This window comes from Pleurodeles waltl, chromosome 6 (genome assembly GCF_031143425.1).
Source record: "Pleurodeles waltl isolate 20211129_DDA chromosome 6, aPleWal1.hap1.20221129, whole genome shotgun sequence".
NCBI lineage: Eukaryota > Metazoa > Chordata > Amphibia > Caudata > Salamandridae > Pleurodeles > Pleurodeles waltl.
This window is the reverse complement of record NC_090445.1, coordinates 80827103-80848216: the sequence shown is the minus strand read 5'-3', so window position 1 is coordinate 80848216 and position 21114 is coordinate 80827103. Positions and strand designations below refer to the sequence as shown.

At 47.7% G+C, this 21114-nt stretch overlaps 1 non-coding gene across 1 annotated transcript; it reads right to left on the bottom strand.

The window, feature by feature from the left end:
* Positions 1 to 3432: 3432 nt before the first annotated feature.
* Positions 3433 to 3505, bottom strand: TRNAE-CUC (transfer RNA glutamic acid (anticodon CUC)). Its single transcript has one exon. It is a non-coding gene; the product is annotated as a tRNA-Glu (tRNA).
* Between the last annotated feature and the right edge of the window lie 17609 nt (positions 3506 to 21114).

Sequence of the window (21114 nt, the reverse complement as noted above, 5' to 3'; positions counted from 1 at the left end):
CATATTGTGACATCCACTACAGTGACAGTGCAAACCTGGCTTCAGGCTCATCATTATAGCCTGACTGTAGCATATGGAAGATGCCATTCAATCAGTCAAAATAAACCCTCTCAATAAGTAAAAACCTCCCTTTTAAATATTAACAACTCATCCTAATGTAGGTGTTGTAGTCCGCTAGACAGGGAACATGGTATTTAACCATAGGGCATGTAGAACTTTAATGATAACATGTCCTTACAGTGATTAGCACCCACAAGCCATTTTCCACTGTGGGATGCCTAGCTGTCCTATTTAGAAAACCAGAGTACAGATTAAAATACTAATACTATATTTTGGGGATGGAACTAGTTACCAAAAAATGTAAACAACTATTTTAATAGTTAATAAAAATCCAATTCAATGGTGGGGTTGGATTTTTAATAGAAATTAAGGAAAAGTAACTTTTAGAAATCTATATTTTCCATGCCTCAAGTTCCTAGAGTCTAGTTTGCGTTGGCTCTGCAGCTTTTCACATCCAATAATTAGCCTTGAAAAGGTATGAAATGCTTCCCAGGAGCCGGTGCTGTAACAATACATGAGGGGACCCTCTCGAAGGGAAGATAAGGGTGCTCCATCACCCCACCTTAGTCCTATTGCACTGGATGCATTGTTGCGCTATCCCCCTATACACTTTGCCTCACTGCACAGTCTCTAGGATATATTAGACCTTTTTGAAAACAGCTCCTCAAAGACAGTCAATCAATATAAGGACAACCCAAGATTCTACAAAAACCTTTTTATTTAAGTTAGTTTTGGATTATATAATCTGACTTCAAAACAACCTTACATTGCTACACTGATCTGGCTACGGAGAGAGGGAATGTAACCAAAGCTTCACCATCCTGAGATCTGCCTGGTTATACCTGTGTAGTGACTGGGTACAAACTGTACATTACATCAGGGATGGTATGAAAATAAGCAAAGCATTCATCACCCCGAGAGGAGGACAGTTTTACCCACACAGTGTTTAGAAATAGGCCACACATTTTCTCAGCATAGGCCTGTAAATATCCCCAATACTGATAACTGAAGAGTTTCACCCCTGTAATGGCTGGAAAAAAGTCTTATATTATCACACAATAAATCTGTAATAACAATTACCCACACCTTTGCTATATAATTATACCCAGCATCATCGGAAGGGAAGTTTCCAGGCTTTCTGACAATGAAAGTGAAAAAGAACAATGTCTCTAAATAACAGGAAAACAATGCCTGGTCATTATCTTTTTTGTTTTGGCCTGAGGAGGACAACCTCCATGACATTAGCATTGTTAATATAGGGAAATAAACATCCTAACTTTTAAATAAAGGTGTGGTTATTCATGGCTGCGAGGTCATGGTGTGTCAATTACTGACTTTTAATGATTACTAATGTTATTGATTATTGTTGAAATTGACAAATTGGTTATTGATCAGTGTTGTTATTGTTTCTTTATGGTGGGAATATCTCAAGCGTTAGTCAAAAGGTTCATCGACCTACTCGCGTCCCCTTGTAAGTTTACTTATTACGGTCTGACGTGCTAACATCTGTTGTGTGACATTTAACCCCTGATGTCTTTGCAAGAATCCTCTATACTACATGGCCGGTGACAATATTACATATGTAATAGTTGTTTTGTCTTGTGTGCTGTATGTGTCCACTGTGAGGCATTTAAATCTATGTGTCTCTTCTAGAGCTCCATAAAGTATGTCTGACCCAGGATGCGTTGCCATCGGGCTCTCATGGCAGATGCCATTAGCGATGTCTTTACTGCAACATTTGATTTGTAATCGAAAATATCTCACTAGTGATGAACCTTCTGGGAACAGTCCCTTTAGATGTGGCTTAGGGGACAGTTTATACCGTAAGTCTGTGACATTCTTCTCAATTGTGAATGTGAGATAGAGAATCTGGCATTGCTGATAGCTGTTTCGGGAAGTATGCTCAAGATGTCTGTTGTGAAACATTTGCATGCTGCTATCTCTGCTAAAAAGAGGCGATGCCTGTGGCATAAATGTCTGGTACAGCAGATGCCAACGGCTGTGCTCTTACTGTGACTTCAGTGCCAGATGCCTCTTCCAAGAGATCTGGGTTCCAGATGTCTGAACTAGAATATCTCACCGGAGATGTCAGTGAAATTATATTAAATCATTGGTTTATGTTCATGAATGTCAATTCACCGAAATGCCGGGGGTAGCAGAAGTGACATCACACGACCTTTGACCTCCACTTTCACTCACACACACATACTTATAAAAACATACAAATTGACACTTGCATACATTCTCTCTCACATAAACACCCTCTCACCCGCAAGCATGCACACAATAGACATTTACAAGCATTTTTTACTTACCTCAGCTGCCATGGACAGGCATATCCCAGCTAACTGTACTCCATTTTTATTACACTAATAGTGAATACTATATTATTTTTCACTATTAGTGTAATAAAAAAATTGACAGACTACAAAGAGTGGAGCCCAAACTGAAGTCCATAAGGACGAGCTGCCACTGTGTTCCTGGCAGTGAATTTGCCATGAATGACGTTTATGTTTATGTCCCAGAAAGGTCTGGTGCCGGGTTTGAAGGGGAAAGGAGGATTATTAAGGGCAGTTGTGTAATATTAAGCGGCAGCCTTGGGCTCTGTGGCCTTTAGGGTCTGACACCTGCTCTAGATGGAGAGATGTGTAAATTAGACAATGATTTTTATAGTTCCTGAAGTGATATGCCTTTTCTGACGCGTCCTTGAATGAGCTAGCCGTGGTATGTGCTGTAAAAGCATTGGGGTTGGGTGTGTGATGTAGAAGGTTGAAGTGCTGGTGTTTATTGTTAAACATTTGGTCCTTCGATGCCCGTCTTGCAGCAGCGTCTCCCTGATGTCTGTTGAGGAGGCCCGTGCTGCTGAGGGTGTTGTGATAAATGTCCAGTAGAGAAGATTGTGAAGTCTCCCTGTTTCACGAGGTGGCAGTCAGCCTCCAGAGCCATGTTCCAGAAACCTGCTGTGGGCTCCCGGAATGGCCGAGTGGTGTAAGGCACCACATTCAAGAGTGGTATCTTCCCCAGTCCCGTGATCAAATCCTGGTGCCGACATTAAGTAGTTTTCATACCTACTTTAATCTTAACACCAGCGGGGATGAGACCTTAAACTCATCTTTTTAAAAGGATGGGGGGGGGGGGGGACAGGCCGGACCGGAGCGGACTCCGAGCACGCTGTAAGCACAGGCAGCTCAGGCTAGGAAAGGGCGCAGGAAAGGCTCGGCCTAGGACCGCTCCCAGCGGCGCCTCCCAGGGGGGGAAGTGCTGCGTTGTGTGGAGTCCTGTGGCAAACTGCAGGATGTGTGTGTAGTTTTAAGCCTCAGCGAAATATCTGAAAAAGGTGAGAGTTAATGTTAAAGTCTTTAAAAAGCATCACGCCTAACATGGGGTTCAAACCCACGACCCTGAGATTGAGAGTCTCATGCTCTACCGACTGAGCTAGCAGGGCTGCTGTGCCTATGTCATTTCACACACCCTCTGTGTGTTCTTTGTGAGGAATTAGTGTGTGGTTATCCCAGGAGGCCCCTTTGTTTCATTTTCTCTGCTGCTGACTCGACACAGGCCCCTTTCTCTTTCTCCATCTCTCGCTCTACCCCAGTCTTATGTCCCCATCAGTCTCTCTGGAGCTCACTCTGGTACATACATGCATCTGTCCTCTCAACCTGTCTCTGGGCACATACTTAAATGTCCAGTATAGAACAGTGTGAACTCTCCCTGTTTCGCGAGGTGGCAGTCAGCCTCCAGAGCCGTGTTCTGGAGGCTGCCGGAATGGCCGAGTGGTGTAAGGCGCCACATTCAAGAGCAGTATCTTCCCCAGTCCTGTGGTCAAATCCCGCTGCTGACATAAAGTAGTTTTCATACCTACTTTAATCATAACACCAGCGGGGATGAGACCTTAAACTTCTCTTTTTGAAAGGATGGGGGGGGACAGGACGGACCGGAGCGGACTCCGAGCTCGCTGTAAGCACGGGCGGCTCAAGCTAGAAAAGGGCGCAGGAAAGGCTCGGCCTAGGACCGCTCCCAGCGGCACCTCCCAGGGCGGGAAGTGCTGCGTTGTGTGGAGTCCTGTGGGAATCGTGAGGCAAACTGCAGGATGTGTGTGTGTGTAGTTTTAAGCCTCAGTGAAATATCTGAAAAAGGTGAGAGTTAATGTTAAACCCGAAATTGGAGAAGCCTTTAAAAAGCAACACGCCCAAAAAAGGGCTCGAACCAACGACCCTGAGATTAAGAGTCTCATGCTCTACCGACTAAGCTAGCCAGGCTGCTGTGCCTATGTCATTTCACACACCCTCTGTGTGTTCTTTGTGAGGAAGTAGTGTGTGGTTATCCCAGGAGGCCCCTTTGTTTCATTTTCTCTGCTGCTGACTCGACACAGGCACCTATCTCTTTCTCCATCTCTCGCTCTACCCCAGTCTTATGTCCCCATCAGTCTCTCTGGAGCTCACTCTGGTACATACATGCATCTGTTCTCTCAACCTGTCTCTGGGCACATACTTAAATTAAATGTCCAGTAGAGAACAGTGTGAACTCTCCCTGTTTTGCGAGGTGGCAGTCCGCCTCCAGAGCCGTGTTCCGGGCGCTGCCGGAATGGCTGAGCGGTGTAAGGCCCCACATTCAAGAGCAGTATCTTCCCCAGTCCCGTAATCAAATCCCGCTGCCGACATAAAGTCGTTTTCATACCTACTTTAATCATAACACCAGCGGGGATGAAACCTTAAACTCCACTTTTTGAAAGGAATGGGGGGGGGGGACAGGACGGACCGGAGCGGACTCTGAGCTCGCTGTAAGCACAGGCGGCTCAGGCTAGGAAAGGGCGCAGGATAGGCTCGGCCTAGGACCGCTCCCAGCGGCGCCTCCCAGGGAGGGAAGTGCTGCGTTGTGTGGAGTCCTGTGGGAATCGTGAGGCAAACTGTAGGATGTGTGTGTGTGTAGTTTTAAGCCTCAGCGAAATATCTGAAAAAGGTGAGAGTTAATGTTAAACCCTTTAAAAAGTATCACACCCAATCTGAGGCTCGAACCGAAGACCCTGAGATTAAGAGTCTCATGCTCTACCAACTGAGCTAGCCAGGCTGCTGTGCCTATGTCATTTCACACACCCTCTGTGTGTTCTTTGTGAGGAAGTAGTGTGTGGTTATCCCAGGAGGCCCCTTTGTTTCATTTTCTCTGCTGCTGACTCGACACAGGCACCTTTCTCTTTCTCCATCTCTCGCTCTACCCCAGTCTTATGTCCCCATCAGTCTCTCTGGAGCTCACTCTGGTACATACATGCATCTGTCCTCTCAACCTGTCTCTGGGCACATACTTAAATGTCCAGTAGAGAACAGTGTGAACTCTCCCTGTTTTGCGAGGTGGCAGTCAGCCTCCAGAGCCGTGTTCCGCAGGCTGCCGGAATGGCCGAGCGGTGTAAGGCGCCACATTCAAGAGCAGTATCCTCCCCAGTCCCGTGATGAAATCCCGCTGCCGACATAAAGTAGTTTTCATACCTACTTTAATCATAACACCAGCAGGGATTAGACTTTAAACTCCTCTTTTTGAAAGGATGGGGGGGGACAGGACGGACCGGAGCGGACTCAGATCTCGCTGTAAGCATGGGCGGCTCAGGCTAGGAAAGGGCGCAGGAAAGGCTCGGGCTAGGACCGCTCCCAGCGGCGCCTCCCAGGACGGGAAGTGCTGCGTTGTGTGGAGTCCTGTGGGAATCGTGAGGCAAACTGCAGGATGTGTGTGAGAAGGTAGCCTCTTTCTAGCCTTGTTACCCCCACTTTTGGCCTGTTTGTGAGTGTATGTCAGGGTGTTTGTCACTGTTTTCACTGTCTCACTGGGATCCTGATAGCCAGGCCTCAGTGCTCATAGTGAAAACACCATGTTTTCAGTATGGTTGTTATGTGTCACTGGGATCCTGCTAGTCAGGACCCCAGTGCTCATAGGTTTGTGGCCTATATGTATGTGTCACTGGGACCCTGTCACACAGGGCCCCAGTGCTCATAGGTGTGCATGTATATGTTCCCTGTGTGGTGCCTAACTGTCTCACTGAGGCTCTGCTAACCAGAACCTCAGTGGTTATGCTCTCTCATTACTTTCAAATTGTCACTAACAGGCTAGTGACCAATTTTACCAATTTACATTGGCTTACTGGAACACCCTTATAATTCCCTAGTATATGGTACTGAGGTACCCAGGGTATTGGGGTTCCAGGAGATCCCTATGGGCTGCAGCATTTCTTTTGCCACCCATAGGGAGCTCTGACAATTCTTACACAGGCCTGCCACTGCAGCCTGAGTGAAATAACGTCCACGTTATTTCACAGCCATTTTACACTGCACTTAAGTAACTTATAAGTCACCTATATGTCTAACCTTTACCTGGTAAAGGTTAGGTGCAAAGTTACTTAGTGTGAGGGCACCCTGGCACTAGCCAAGGTGCCCCCACATTGTTCAGAGCCAATTCACTGAACTTTGTGAGTGCGGGGACACCATTACACGCGTGCACTACGTATAGGTCACTACCTATATGTAGCTTCACCATGGTAACTCCGAATATGGCCATGTAACATGTCTATGATCATGGAATTGCCCCCTCTATGCCATCCTGGCATTGTTGGTACAATTCCATGATCCCAGTGGTCTGTAGCACAGACCCTGGTACTGCCAGACTGCCCTTCCTGGGGTTTCACTGCAGCTGCTGCTGCTGCCAACCCCTCAGACAGGCAGCTGCCCTCCTGGGGTCCAGCCAGGCCTGGCCCAGGATGGCAGAACAAAGAACTTCCTCTGAGAGAGGGTGTGACACCCTCTCCCTTTGGAAAATGGTGTGAAGGCAGGGGAGGAGTAGCCTCCCCCAGCCTCTGGAAATGCTTTGTTGGGCACAGATGTGCCCAATTCTGCATAAGCCAGTCTACACCGGTTCAGGGACCCCTTAGCCCCTGCTCTGGCGCGAAACTGGACAAAGGAAAGGGGAGTGACCACTCCCCTGACCTGCACCTCCCCTGGGAGGTGTCCAGAGCTCCTCCAGTGTGCTCCAGACCTCTGCCATCTTGGAAACAGAGGTGCTGCTGGCACACTGGACTGCTCTGAGTGGCCAGTGCCACCAGGTGACGTCAGAGACTCCTGCTGATAGGCTCCTTCAGGTGTTAGTAGCCTTTCCTCTCTCCTAGGTAGCCAAACCCTCTTTTCTGGCTATTTAGGGTCTCTGTCTCTGGGGAAACTTTAGATTACGAATGCATGAGCTCAGCCGAGTTCCTCTGCATCTCCCTCTTCACCTTCTGATAAGGAATCGACTGCTGACCGCGCTGGAAGCCTGCAAACCTGCAACATAGTAGCAAAGACGACTACTGCAACTCTGTAACGCTGATCCTGCCGCCTTCTCGACTGTTTTCCTGCTTGTGCATGCTGTGGGGGTAGTCTGCCTCCTCTCTGCACCAGAAGCTCCGAAGAAATCTCCCGTGGGTCGACGGAATCTTCCCCCTGCAACCGCAGGCACCAAAAAGCTGCATTACCGGTCCCTTGGTTCTCCTCTCAGCACGACGAGCGAGGTCCCTCGAATCCAGCGACGCTGTCCAAGTGACCCCCACAGTCCAGTGACTCTTCAGCCCAAGTTTGGTGGAGGTAAGTCCTTGCCTCACCTCGCTGGGCTGCATTGCTGGGAACCGCGACTTTGCAGCTACTCCGGCCCCTGTGCACTTCCGGCGGAAATCCTTCGTGCACAGCCAAGCCTGGGTCCACGGCACTCTAACCTGCATTGCACGACTTTCTAAGTTGGTCTCCGGCGACGTGGGACTCCTTTGTGCAACTTCGGCGAGCACCGTTTCACGCATCCTCGTAGTGCCTGTTTCTGGCACTTCTCCGGGTGCTACCTGCTTCAGTGAGGGCTCTTTGTCTTGCTCGACGTCCCCTCTCTCTGCAGGTCCAATTTGCGACCTCCTGGTCCCTCCTGGGCCCCAGCAGCGTCCAAAAACGCCAAACGCACGATTTGCCTGTAGCAAGGCTTGTTGGCGTCCTTCCGGCGGGAAAACACTTCTGCACGACTGTCCAAGGCGAGAGGGATCCGTCCACCAAAGGGGAAGTCTCTAGCCCTTTTCGTTCCTGCAGAAACCTCAGCTTCTTCTGTCCAGTCGAAGCTTCTTTGCACCCGCAGCTGGCATTTCCTGTGCATCTGCCCATCTCCGACTTGCTTGTGACTTTTTGACTTGGTCCCCTTGTTCCACAGGTACCCTAGATTGGAAATCCACAGTTGTTGCATTGCCTGTTTGTGTCTTTCCTGCATTATTCCTCTAACACAACTCTTTTGTCCTTAGGGGAACTTTAGTGCACTTTGCACTCACTTTTCAGGGTCTTGGGGAGGGTTATTTTGCTAACTCTCACTATTTTCTAATAGTCCCAGCGACCCTCTACAAGGTCACATAGGTTTGGGGTCCATTCGTGGTTCGCATTCCACTTCTGGAGTATATGGTTTGTGTTGCCCCTATCCCTATGTTTCCCCATTGCATCCTATTGTAACTATACATTGTTTGCACTGTTTTCTAAGACTATACTGCATATTTTTGCTATTGTGTATATATATCTTGTGTATATTTCCTATCCTCTCACTGAGGGTACACTCTAAGATACTTTGGCATATTGTCATAAAAATAAAGTACCTTTATTTTTAGTATAACTGTGTATTGTGTTTTCTTATGATATTGTGCATATGACACTAAGTGGTACTGTAGTAGCTTCACACGTCTCCTAGTTCAGCCTAAGCTGCTCTGCTAAGCTACCATTATCTATCAGCCTAAGCTGCTAGACACCCTATACACTAATAAGGGATAACTGGGCCTGGTGCAAGGTGAAAGTACCCCTTGGTACTCACTACAAGCCAGTCCAGCCTCCTACATTGGTGGCAGCGGTGGGATTAGTGCTTGAGACTACTTACCACTCTTGTCATTGTACTTTTCATAAGAGAAAAATATACAAAACAAGGTCAGTGTATATACACATAGCCAAAAAGTTTTGCATTTCCTCTTTTCACTCTTTTCTAAGTGCTGAAAAGTACTTCTAAAACTTTCAAAAAGTTCTTAAAAGTTTAAAAAGTTTTTTCTGTCTTTTCCAAAAAGTTCTGAAAACTTTTTTCTCTTTTTCTATCACTTTAACTCTCTCTAAAAAATGTCTGGCACAGGAAAAAATGTTGAACTGTCCAAACTTGCATATGATGACCTTAGCTGGAAAGGAGCAAGGAGTCTCTGCATAGAGAGAGGTTTGAGTGTAGGGAAGAATCCTTCCTTAGAACTGTTAATTAATATGCTTAGAGTACAGGATAAGGCCATAAGTGCCCAATCTGGTGAAAAAGTAGCTAATGGTTCTCAATCTGATCCAGGGACTCCCCCAGGAAAAGGTTCAGGAAAGAAACTTCTCAGCCTGCCCATTACTAGACAGTCTAGCATAGTTGGTACAGAGGTTGAATCACACCATACTGATGGTGTGCTCTCACATTATACTGGTAGCCAAGCTGTTAGGGTGCCCTCTGTAAGGGACAGGTCTCCTTCTGTTCATTGCCATCATACCTCTGTATCTAGAAATGTCCCTCCCACCCACCCTGATGACAGATTGTTAGAAAGGGAGCTCAATAGATTGAGAGTGGAACAAACCAGACTGAAGCTCAAGAAGCAACAGCTGGATTTGGATAGACAGTCTTTAGAATTAGAGAAGGAAAGACAGAAGTTGGGTTTAGATACCCATGGTGGCAGCAGCAGTATTCCCCATAGTCATCCTGCAACAGAGCATGATTCCAGGAATCTGCACAAGATAGTTCCCCCTTATAAGGAGGGGGATGACATTAACAAGTGGTTTGCTGCACTTGAGAGGGCCTGTGCTGTACAGGATGTCCCTCAAAAGCAGTGGGCTGCTATCCTATGGCTATCATTTAGTGGAAAAGGTAGGGATAGGCTCCTTACTGTGAAAGAAAATGATGCCAATAATTTTACAGTTCTTAAGAATGCACTCCTGGATGGTTATGGCTTAACCACTGAACAGTACAGGATAAAGTTCAGAGAGACCAAAAAGGAGTCTTCACAAGACTGGGTTGATTTCATTGACCAGGCAGTGAAGGCCTTGGAGGGGTGGTTACATGGCAGTAAAGTTACTGATTATGAAAGCCTGTATAACACAATCCTGAGAGAGCATATACTTAATAATTGTGTGTCTGATTTGTTGCACCAGTACCTGGTAGACTCTGATCTGACCTCTCCCCAAGAATTGGGAAAGAAGGCAGACAAATGGGTCAGAACAAGGGTGAACAGAAAAGTTCATACAGTGGGTGACAAAGATGGCAATAAGAAGAAAGATGGTGAAAAATCTCAAGATAAGCATGGGGATAAGGGTAAAACCAAAGATCCCACTTCAAATCTTAAACACTCTTCAGAGGGTGGGGATAAAACAAATTCTTCCTCTTCTTCCCAACCTGCACACATTAAAAAGCCTTGGTGCTTTGTGTGTAAAAACAGAGGCCATAGGCCAGGGGATAAGTCCTGTCCAGATAAACCCCCTGAGCCTACCACCACTAATACATCAAGCTCTAGTGCCCCTAGCAGTAGTGGTACTAGTGGTGGGACTGCTGGCAACAGTCAAGCAAAGGGTGTAGTTGGGTTCACTTATGGGTCCATAGTGAAAACTGATGTCATCAGTCCCAAGACAGTTTCTGTCACACCTAGTGGCATTGGCCTTGCCACACTGGCTGCTTGTCCCCTTACAATGGATAAGTACAGGCAGACAGTTTCAATAAATGGTGTTGAGGCCTTGGCCTACAGGGACACAGGTGCCAGTTTCACTTTGGTGACTGAAAACCTAGTGCCTCCTGAACAACACATCATTGGACAACAGTATAAGATTATTGATGTCCATAACTCCACTAAGTTTCTTCCCTTAGCTATAATTCAGTTTAGTTGGGGTGGAGTTACTGGCCCTAAGCAGGTGGTGGTATCACCTAGCTTACCTGTAGACTGTCTCTTAGGTAATGACCTAGAGGCCTCAGGTTGGGCTGATGTAGAGTTTTATGCCCATGCAGCCATGCTGGGCATCCCTGAGGAATTGTTCCCTCTCATTTCAAGTGAAATGAAAAAGCAAAGGAGAGAAGGCCTGAAAACTCAGGATCCCTCTCCATCAACAGGTAAAATGGGTATCACAGTATCCCCTAACCACCCTACCATTCAGGATACTATTCCTGTGGTGGGAGAAACCTCTCCTGGGGTGGCACCTGTTCCAAGGGAATCATCAGCTGGCAAAGCTGGACTCCCTGAGGTGGAAGTACCTCTCTGTGGGATAACTAACATTGGTGAGAAAAAGAGCACCATTTTAGTTAACATGGAGCATCCCTCCAACCCTCCCAGAGAAACTTTAGTGCAGAAACTCTGCACTGCCTCACAACACTTAGGACAGCATCCCTGCCCTAGTGTGGAGCTGATAGGACAGCATCCCTGCCCTGCTCCAACCCAAGAGAAACAGCATCCCTGTTCTCTCTTCCAGCCATATGGACAAAGTTTTTGCCCAGCTATGGCTTTTCTGAGACAGCATCCCTGTCTGGCATTTCCATCACTACAAATAGGTTCAGTGGACAATTCCCACTGCTCTAAACTAAAACTTACTGATAAAAACTCTGAAAATACATCTTCACATTGTTGCTTAGCTAAAAAACTTCAAACAGGGTGGTTTACATCCCCACAGGGAAGTAACCATATAGTGGATGATAAAGGGAGTAACCAGTCTATTGCAGAGCTACTCTCTACTTATCACCACTTAGACAATAAAGTCTCAACTGGCCAAGGTTAGCCTTATTGTCCTTCGTTTGGGGGGGGGTTGTGTGAGAAGGTAGCCTCTTTCTAGCCTTGTTACCCCCACTTTTGGCCTGTTTGTGAGTGTATGTCAGGGTGTTTGTCACTGTTTTCACTGTCTCACTGGGATCCTGATAGCCAGGCCTCAGTGCTCATAGTGAAAACACCATGTTTTCAGTATGGTTGTTATGTGTCACTGGGATCCTGCTAGTCAGGACCCCAGTGCTCATAGGTTTGTGGCCTATATGTATGTGTCACTGGGACCCTGTCACACAGGGCCCCAGTGCTCATAGGTGTGCATGTATATGTTCCCTGTGTGGTGCCTAACTGTCTCACTGAGGCTCTGCTAACCAGAACCTCAGTGGTTATGCTCTCTCATTACTTTCAAATTGTCACTAACAGGCTAGTGACCAATTTTACCAATTTACATTGGCTTACTGGAACACCCTTATAATTCCCTAGTATATGGTACTGAGGTACCCAGGGTATTGGGGTTCCAGGAGATCCCTATGGGCTGCAGCATTTCTTTTGCCACCCATAGGGAGCTCTGACAATTCTTACACAGGCCTGCCACTGCAGCCTGAGTGAAATAATGTCCACGTTATTTCACAGCCATTTTACACTGCACTTAAGTAACTTATAAGTCACCTATATGTCTAACCTTTACCTGGTAAAGGTTAGGTGCAAAGTTACTTAGTGTGAGGGCACCCTGGCACTAGCCAAGGTGCCCCCACATTGTTCAGAGCCAATTCACTGAACTTTGTGAGTGCGGGGACACCATTACACGCGTGCACTACATATAGGTCACTACCTATATGTAGCTTCACCATGGTAACTCCGAATATGGCCATGTAACATGTCTATGATCATGGAATTGCCCCCTCTATGCCATCCTGGCATTGTTGGTACAATTCCATGATCCCAGTGGTCTGTAGCACAGACCCTGGTACTGCCAGACTGCCCTTCCTGGGGTTTCACTGCAGCTGCTGCTGCTGCCAACCCCTCAGACAGGCAGCTGCCCTCCTGGGGTCCAGCCAGGCCTGGCCCAGGATGGCAGAACAAAGAACTTCCTCTGAGAGAGGGTGTGACACCCTCTCCCTTTGGAAAATGGTGTGAAGGCAGGGGAGGAGTAGCCTCCCCCAGCCTCTGGAAATGCTTTGTTGGGCACAGATGTGCCCAATTCTGCATAAGCCAGTCTACACCGGTTCAGGGACCCCTTAGCCCCTGCTCTGGCGCGAAACTGGACAAAGGAAAGGGGAGTGACCACTCCCCTGACCTGCACCTCCCCTGGGAGGTGTCCAGAGCTCCTCCAGTGTGCTCCAGACCTCTGCCATCTTGGAAACAGAGGTGCTGCTGGCACACTGGACTGCTCTGAGTGGCCAGTGCCACCAGGTGACGTCAGAGACTCCTGCTGATAGGCTCCTTCAGGTGTTAGTAGCCTTTCCTCTCTCCTAGGTAGCCAAACCCTCTTTTCTGGCTATTTAGGGTCTCTGTCTCTGGGGAAACTTTAGATTACGAATGCATGAGCTCAGCCGAGTTCCTCTGCATCTCCCTCTTCACCTTCTGATAAGGAATCGACTGCTGACCGCGCTGGAAGCCTGCAAACCTGCAACATAGTAGCAAAGACGACTACTGCAACTCTGTAACGCTGATCCTGCCGCCTTCTCGACTGTTTTCCTGCTTGTGCATGCTGTGGGGGTAGTCTGCCTCCTCTCTGCACCAGAAGCTCCGAAGAAATCTCCCGTGGGTCGACGGAATCTTCCCCCTGCAACCGCAGGCACCAAAAAGCTGCATTACCGGTCCCTTGGGTCTCCTCTCAGCACGACGAGCGAGGTCCCTCGAATCCAGCGACGCTGTCCAAGTGACCCCCACAGTCCAGTGACTCTTCAGCCCAAGTTTGGTGGAGGTAAGTCCTTGCCTCACCTCGCTGGGCTGCATTGCTGGGAACCGCGACTTTGCAGCTACTCCGGCCCCTGTGCACTTCCGGCGGAAATCCTTCGTGCACAGCCAAGCCTGGGTCCACGGCACTCTAACCTGCATTGCACGACTTTCTAAGTTGGTCTCCGGCGACGTGGGACTCCTTTGTGCAACTTCGGCGAGCACCGTTTCACGCATCCTCGTAGTGCCTGTTTCTGGCACTTCTCCGGGTGCTACCTGCTTCAGTGAGGGCTCTTTGTCTTGCTCGACGTCCCCTCTCTCTGCAGGTCCAATTTGCGACCTCCTGGTCCCTCCTGGGCCCCAGCAGCGTCCAAAAACGCCAAACGCACGATTTGCCTGTAGCAAGGCTTGTTGGCGTCCTTCCGGCGGGAAAACACTTCTGCACGACTGTCCAAGGCGAGAGGGATCCGTCCACCAAAGGGGAAGTCTCTAGCCCTTTTCGTTCCTGCAGAAACCTCAGCTTCTTCTGTCCAGTCGAAGCTTCTTTGCACCCGCAGCTGGCATTTCCTGGGCATCTGCCCATCTCCGACTTGCTTGTGACTTTTGGACTTGGTCCCCTTATTCCACAGGTACCCTAGATTGGAAATCCACAGTTGTTGCATTGCTGGTTTGTGTCTTTCCTGCATTATTCCTCTAACACGACTCTTTTGTCCTTAGGGGAACTTTAGTGCACTTTGCACTCACTTTTCAGGGTCTTGGGGAGGGTTATTTTGCTAACTCTCACTATTTTCTAATAGTCCCAGCGACCCTCTACAAGGTCACATAGGTTTGGGGTCCATTCGTGGTTCGCATTCCACTTCTGGAGTATATGGTTTGTGTTGCCCCTATCCCTATGTTTCCCCATTGCATCCTATTGTAACTATACATTGTTTGCACTGTTTTCTAAGACTATACTGCATATTTTTGCTATTGTGTATATATATCTTGTGTATATTTCCTATCCTCTCACTGAGGGTACACTCTAAGATACTTTGGCATATTGTCATAAAAATAAAGTACCTTTATTTTTAGTATAACTGTGTATTGTGTTTTCTTATGATATTGTGCATATGACACTAAGTGGTACTGTAGTAGCTTCACACGTCTCCTAGTTCAGCCTAAGCTGCTCTGCTAAGCTACCATTATCTATCAGCCTAAGCTGCTAGACACCCTATACACTAATAAGGGATAACTGGGCCTGGTGCAAGGTGCAAGTACCCCTTGGTACTCACTACAAGCCAGTCCAGCCTCCTACATTGGTGGCAGCGGTGGGATTAGTGCTTGAGACTACTTACCACTCTTGTCATTGTACTTTTCATAAGAGAAAAATATACAAAACAAGGTCAGTGTATATACACATAGCCAAAAAGTTTTGCATTTCCTCTTTTCACTCTTTTCTAAGTGCTGAAAAGTACTTCTAAAACTTTCAAAAAGTTCTTAAAAGTTTAAAAAGTTTTTTCTGTCTTTTCCAAAAAGTTCTGAAAACTTTTTTCTCTTTTTCTATCACTTTAACTCTCTCTAAAAAATGTCTGGCACAGGAAAAAATGTTGAACTGTCCAAACTTGCATATGATGACCTTAGCTGGAAAGGAGCAAGGAGTCTCTGCATAGAGAGAGGTTTGAGTGTAGGGAAGAATCCTTCCTTAGAACTGTTAATTAATATGCTTAGAGTACAGGATAAGGCCATAAGTGCCCAATCTGGTGAAAAAGTAGCTAATGGTTCTCAATCTGATCCAGGGACTCCCCCAGGAAAAGGTTCAGGAAAGAAACTTCTCAGCCTGCCCATTACTAGACAGTCTAGCATAGTTGGTACAGAGGTTGAATCACACCATACTGATGGTGTGCTCTCACATTATACTGGTAGCCAAGCTGTTAGGGTGCCCTCTGTAAGGGACAGGTCTCCTTCTGTTCATTGCCATCATACCTCTGTATCTAGAAATGTCCCTCCCACCCACCCTGATGACAGATTGTTAGAAAGGGAGCTCAATAGATTGAGAGTGGAACAAACCAGACTGAAGCTCAAGAAGCAACAGCTGGATTTGGATAGACAGTCTTTAGAATTAGAGAAGGAAAGACAGAAGTTGGGTTTAGATACCCATGGTGGCAGCAGCAGTATTCCCCATAGTCATCCTGCAAAAGAGCATGATTCCAGGAATCTGCACAAGATAGTTCCCCCTTATAAGGAGGGGGATGACATTAACAAGTGGTTTGCTGCACTTGAGAGGGCCTGTGCTGTACAGGATGTCCCTCAAAAGCAGTGGGCTGCTATCCTATGGCTATCATTTAGTGGAAAAGGTAGGGATAGGCTCCTTACTGTGAAAGAAAATGATGCCAATAATTTTACAGTTCTTAAGAATGCACTCCTGGATGGTTATGGCTTAACCACTGAACAGTACAGGATAAAGTTCAGAGAGACCAAAAAGGAGTCTTCACAAGACTGGGTTGATTTCATTGACCAGGCAGTGAAGGCCTTGGAGGGGTGGTTACATGGCAGTAAAGTTACTGATTATGAAAGCCTGTATAACACAATCCTGAGAGAGCATATACTTAATAATTGTGTGTCTGATTTGTTGCACCAGTACCTGGTAGACTCTGATCTGACCTCTCCCCAAGAATTGGGAAAGAAGGCAAACAAATGGGTCAGAACAAGGGTGAACAGAAAAGTTCATACAGTGGGTGACAAAGATGGCAATAAGAAGAAAGATGGTGAAAAATCTCAAGATAAGCATGGGGATAAGGGTAAAACCAAAGATCCCACTTCAAATCTTAAACACTCTTCAGAGGGTGGGGATAAAACAAATTCTTCCTCTTCTTCCCAACCTGCACACATTAAAAAGCCTTGGTGCTTTGTGTGTAAAAACAGAGGCCATAGGCCAGGGGATAAGTCCTGTCCAGATAAACCCCCTGAGCCTACCACCACTAATACATCAAGCTCTAGTGCCCCTAGCAGTAGTGGTACTAGTGGTGGGACTGCTGGCAACAGTCAAGCGAAGGGTGTAGTTGGGTTCACTTATGGGTCCATAGTGAAAACTGATGTCATCAGTCCCAAGACAGTTTCTGTCACACCTAGTGGCATTGGCCTTGCCACACTGGCTGCTTGTCCCCTTACAATGGATAAGTACAGGCAGACAGTTTCAATAAATGGTGTTGAGGCCTTGGCCTACAGGGACACAGGTGCCAGTTTCACTTTGGTGACTGAAAACCTAGTGCCTCCTGAACAACACATCATTGGACAACAGTATAAGATTATTGATGTCCATAACTCCACTAAGTTTCTTCCCTTAGCTATAATTCAGTTTAGTTGGGGTGGAGTTACTGGCCCTAAGCAGGTGGTGGTATCACCTAGCTTACCTGTAGACTGTCTCTTAGGTAATGACCTAGAGGCCTCAGGTTGGGCTGATGTAGAGTTTTATGCCCATGCAGCCATGCTGGGCATCCCTGAGGAATTGTTCCCTCTCATTTCAAGTGAAATGAAAAAGCAAAGGAGAGAAGGCCTGAAAACTCAGGATCCCTCTCCATCAACAGGTAAAATGGGTATCACAGTATCCCCTAACCACCCTACCATTCAGGATACTATTCCTGTGGTGGGAGAAACCTCTCCTGGGGTGGCACCTGTTCCAAGGGAATCATCAGCTGGCAAAGCTGGACTCCCTGAGGTGGAAGTACCTCTCTGTGGGATAACTAACATTGGTGAGAAAAAGAGCACCATTTTAGTTAACATGGAGCATCCCTCCAACCCTCCCAGAGAAACTTTAGTGCAGAAACTCTGCACTGCCTCACAACACTTAGGACAGCATCCCTGCCCTAGTGTGGAGCTGATAGGACAGCATCCCTGCCCTGCTCCAACCCAAGAGAAACAGCATCCCTGTTCTCTCTTCCAGCCATATGGACAAAGTTTTTGCCCAGCTATGGCTTTTCTGAGACAGCATCCCTGTCTGGCATTTCCATCGCTACAAATAGGTTCAGTGGACAATTCCCACTGCTCTAAACTAAAACTTACTGATAAAAACTCTGAAAATACATCTTCACATTGTTGCTTAGCTAAAAAACTTCAAACAGAGTGGTTTACATCCCCACAGGGAAGTAACCATATAGTGGATGATAAAGGGAGTAACCAGTCTATTGCAGAGCTACTCTCTACTTATCACCACTTAGACAATAAAGTCTCAACTGGCCAAGGTTAGCCTTATTGTCCTTCGTTTGGGGGGGGGTTGTGTGAGAAGGTAGCCTCTTTCTAGCCTTGTTACCCCCACTTTTGGCCTGTTTGTGAGTGTATGTCAGGGTGTTTGTCACTGTTTTCACTGTCTCACTGGGATCCTGATAGCCAGGCCTCAGTGCTCATAGTGAAAACACCATGTTTTCAGTATGGTTGTTATGTGTCACTGGGATCCTGCTAGTCAGGACCCCAGTGCTCATAGGTTTGTGGCCTATATGTATGTGTCACTGGGACCCTGTCACACAGGGCCCCAGTGCTCATAGGTGTGCATGTATATGTTCCCTGTGTGGTGCCTAACTGTCTCACTGAGGCTCTGCTAACCAGAACCTCAGTGGTTATGCTCTCTCATTACTTTCAAATTGTCACTAACAGGCTAGTGACCAATTTTACCAATTTACATTGGCTTACTGGAACACCCTTATAATTCCCTAGTATATGGTACTGAGGTACCCAGGGTATTGGGGTTCCAGGAGATCCCTATGGGCTGCAGCATTTCTTTTGCCACCCATAGGGAGCTCTGACAATTCTTACACAGGCCTGCCACTGCAGCCTGAGTGAAATAACGTCCACGTTATTTCACAGCCATTTTACACTGCACTTAAGTAACTTATAAGTCACCTATATGTCTAACCTTTACCTGGTAAAGGTTAGGTGCAAAGTTACTTAGTGTGAGGGCACCCTGGCACTAGCCAAGGTGCCCCCACATTGTTCAGAGCCAATTCACTGAACTTTGTGAGTGCGGGGACACCATTACACGCGTGCACTACATATAGGTCACTACCTATATGTAGCTTCACCATGGTAACTCCGAATATGGCCATGTAACATGTCTATGATCATGGAATTGCCCCCTCTATGCCATCCTGGCATTGTTGGTACAATTCCATGATCCCAGTGGTCTGTAGCACAGACCCTGGTACTGCCAGACTGCCCTTCCTGGGGTTTCACTGCAGCTGCTGCTGCTGCCAACCCCTCAGACAGGCAGCTGCCCTCCTGGGGTCCAGCCAGGCCTGGCCCAGGATGGCAGAACAAAGAACTTCCTCTGAGAGAGGGTGTGACACCCTCTCCCTTTGGAAAATGGTGTGAAGGCAGGGGAGGAGTAGCCTCCCCCAGCCTCTGGAAATGCTTTGTTGGGCACAGATGTGCCCAATTCTGCATAAGCCAGTCTACACCGGTTCAGGGACCCCTTAGCCCCTGCTCTGGCGCGAAACTGGACAAAGGAAAGGGGAGTGACCACTCCCCTGACCTGCACCTCCCCTGGGAGGTGTCCAGAGCTCCTCCAGTGTGCTCCAGACCTCTGCCATCTTGGAAACAGAGGTGCTGCTGGCACACTGGACTGCTCTGAGTGGCCAGTGCCACCAGGTGACGTCAGAGACTCCTGCTGATAGGCTCCTTCAGGTGTTAGTAGCCTTTCCTCTCTCCTAGGTAGCCAAACCCTCTTTTCTGGCTATTTAGGGTCTCTGTCTCTGGGGAAACTTTAGATTACGAATGCATGAGCTCAGCCGAGTTCCTCTGCATCTCCCTCTTCACCTTCTGATAAGGAATCGACTGCTGACCGCGCTGGAAGCCTGCAAACCTGCAACATAGTAGCAAAGACGACTACTGCAACTCTGTAACGCTGATCCTGCCGCCTTCTCGACTGTTTTCCTGCTTGTGCATGCTGTGGGGGTAGTCTGCCTCCTCTCTGCACCAGAAGCTCCGAAGAAATCTCCCGTGGGTCGACGGAATCTTCCCCCTGCAACCGCAGGCACCAAAAAGCTGCATTACCGGTCCCTTGGGTCTCCTCTCAGCACGACGAGCGAGGTCCCTCGAATCCAGCGACGCTGTCCAAGTGACCCCCACAGTCCAGTGACTCTTCAGCCCAAGTTTGGTGGAGGTAAGTCCTTGCCTCACCTCGCTGGGCTGCATTGCTGGGAACCGCGACTTTGCAGCTACTCCGGCCCCTGTGCACTTCCGGCGGAAATCCTTCGTGCACAGCCAAGCCTGGGTCCACGGCACTCTAACCTGCATTGCACGACTTTCTAAGTTGGTCTCCGGCGACGTGGGACTCCTTTGTGCAACTTCGGCGAGCACCGTTTCACGCATCCTCGTAGTGCCTGTTTCTGGCACTTTTCCGGGTGCTACCTGCTTCAGTGAGGGCTCTTTGTCTTGCTCGACGTCCCCTCTCTCTGCAGGTCCAATTTGCGACCTCCTGGTCCCTCCTGGGCCCCAGCAGCGTCCAAAAACGCCAAACGCACGATTTGCCTGTAGCAAGGCTTGTTGGCGTCCTTCCGGCGGGAAAACACTTCTGCACGACTGTCCAAGGCGAGAGGGATCCGTCCACCAAAGGGGAAGTCTCTAGCCCTTTTCGTTCCTGCAGAAACCTCAGCTTCTTCTGTCCTGTCGAAGCTTCTTTGCACCCGCAGCTGGCATTTCCTGGGCATCTGCCCATCTCCGACTTGCTTGTGACTTTTGGACTTGGTCCCCTTATTCCACAGGTACCCTAGATTGGAAATCCACAGTTGTTGCATTGCTGGTGTGTGTCTTTCCTGCATTATTCCTCTAACACGACTCTTTTGTCCTTAGGGGAACTTTAGTGCACTTTGCACTCACTTTTCAGGGTCTTGGGGAGGGTTATTTTGCTAACTCTCACTATTTTCTAATAGTCCCAGCGACCCTCTACAAGGTCACATAGGTTTGGGGTCCATTCGTGGTTCGCATTCCACTTCTGGAGTATATGGTTTGTGTTGCCCCTATCCCTATGTTTCCCCATTGCATCCTATTGTAACTATACATTGTTTGCACTGTTTTCTAAGACTATACTGCATATTTTTGCTATTGTGTATATATATCTTGTGTATATTTCCTATCCTCTCACTGAGGGTACACTCTAAGATACTTTGGCATATTGTCATAAAAATAAAGTACCTTTATTTTTAGTATAACTGTGTATTGTGTTTTCTTATGATATTGTGCATATGACACTAAGTGGTACTGTAGTAGCTTCACACGTCTCCTAGTTCAGCCTAAGCTGCTCTGCTAAGCTACCATTATCTATCAGCCTAAGCTGCTAGACACCCTATACACTAATAAGGGATAACTGGGCCTGGTGCAAGGTGCAAGTACCCCTTGGTACTCACTACAAGCCAGTC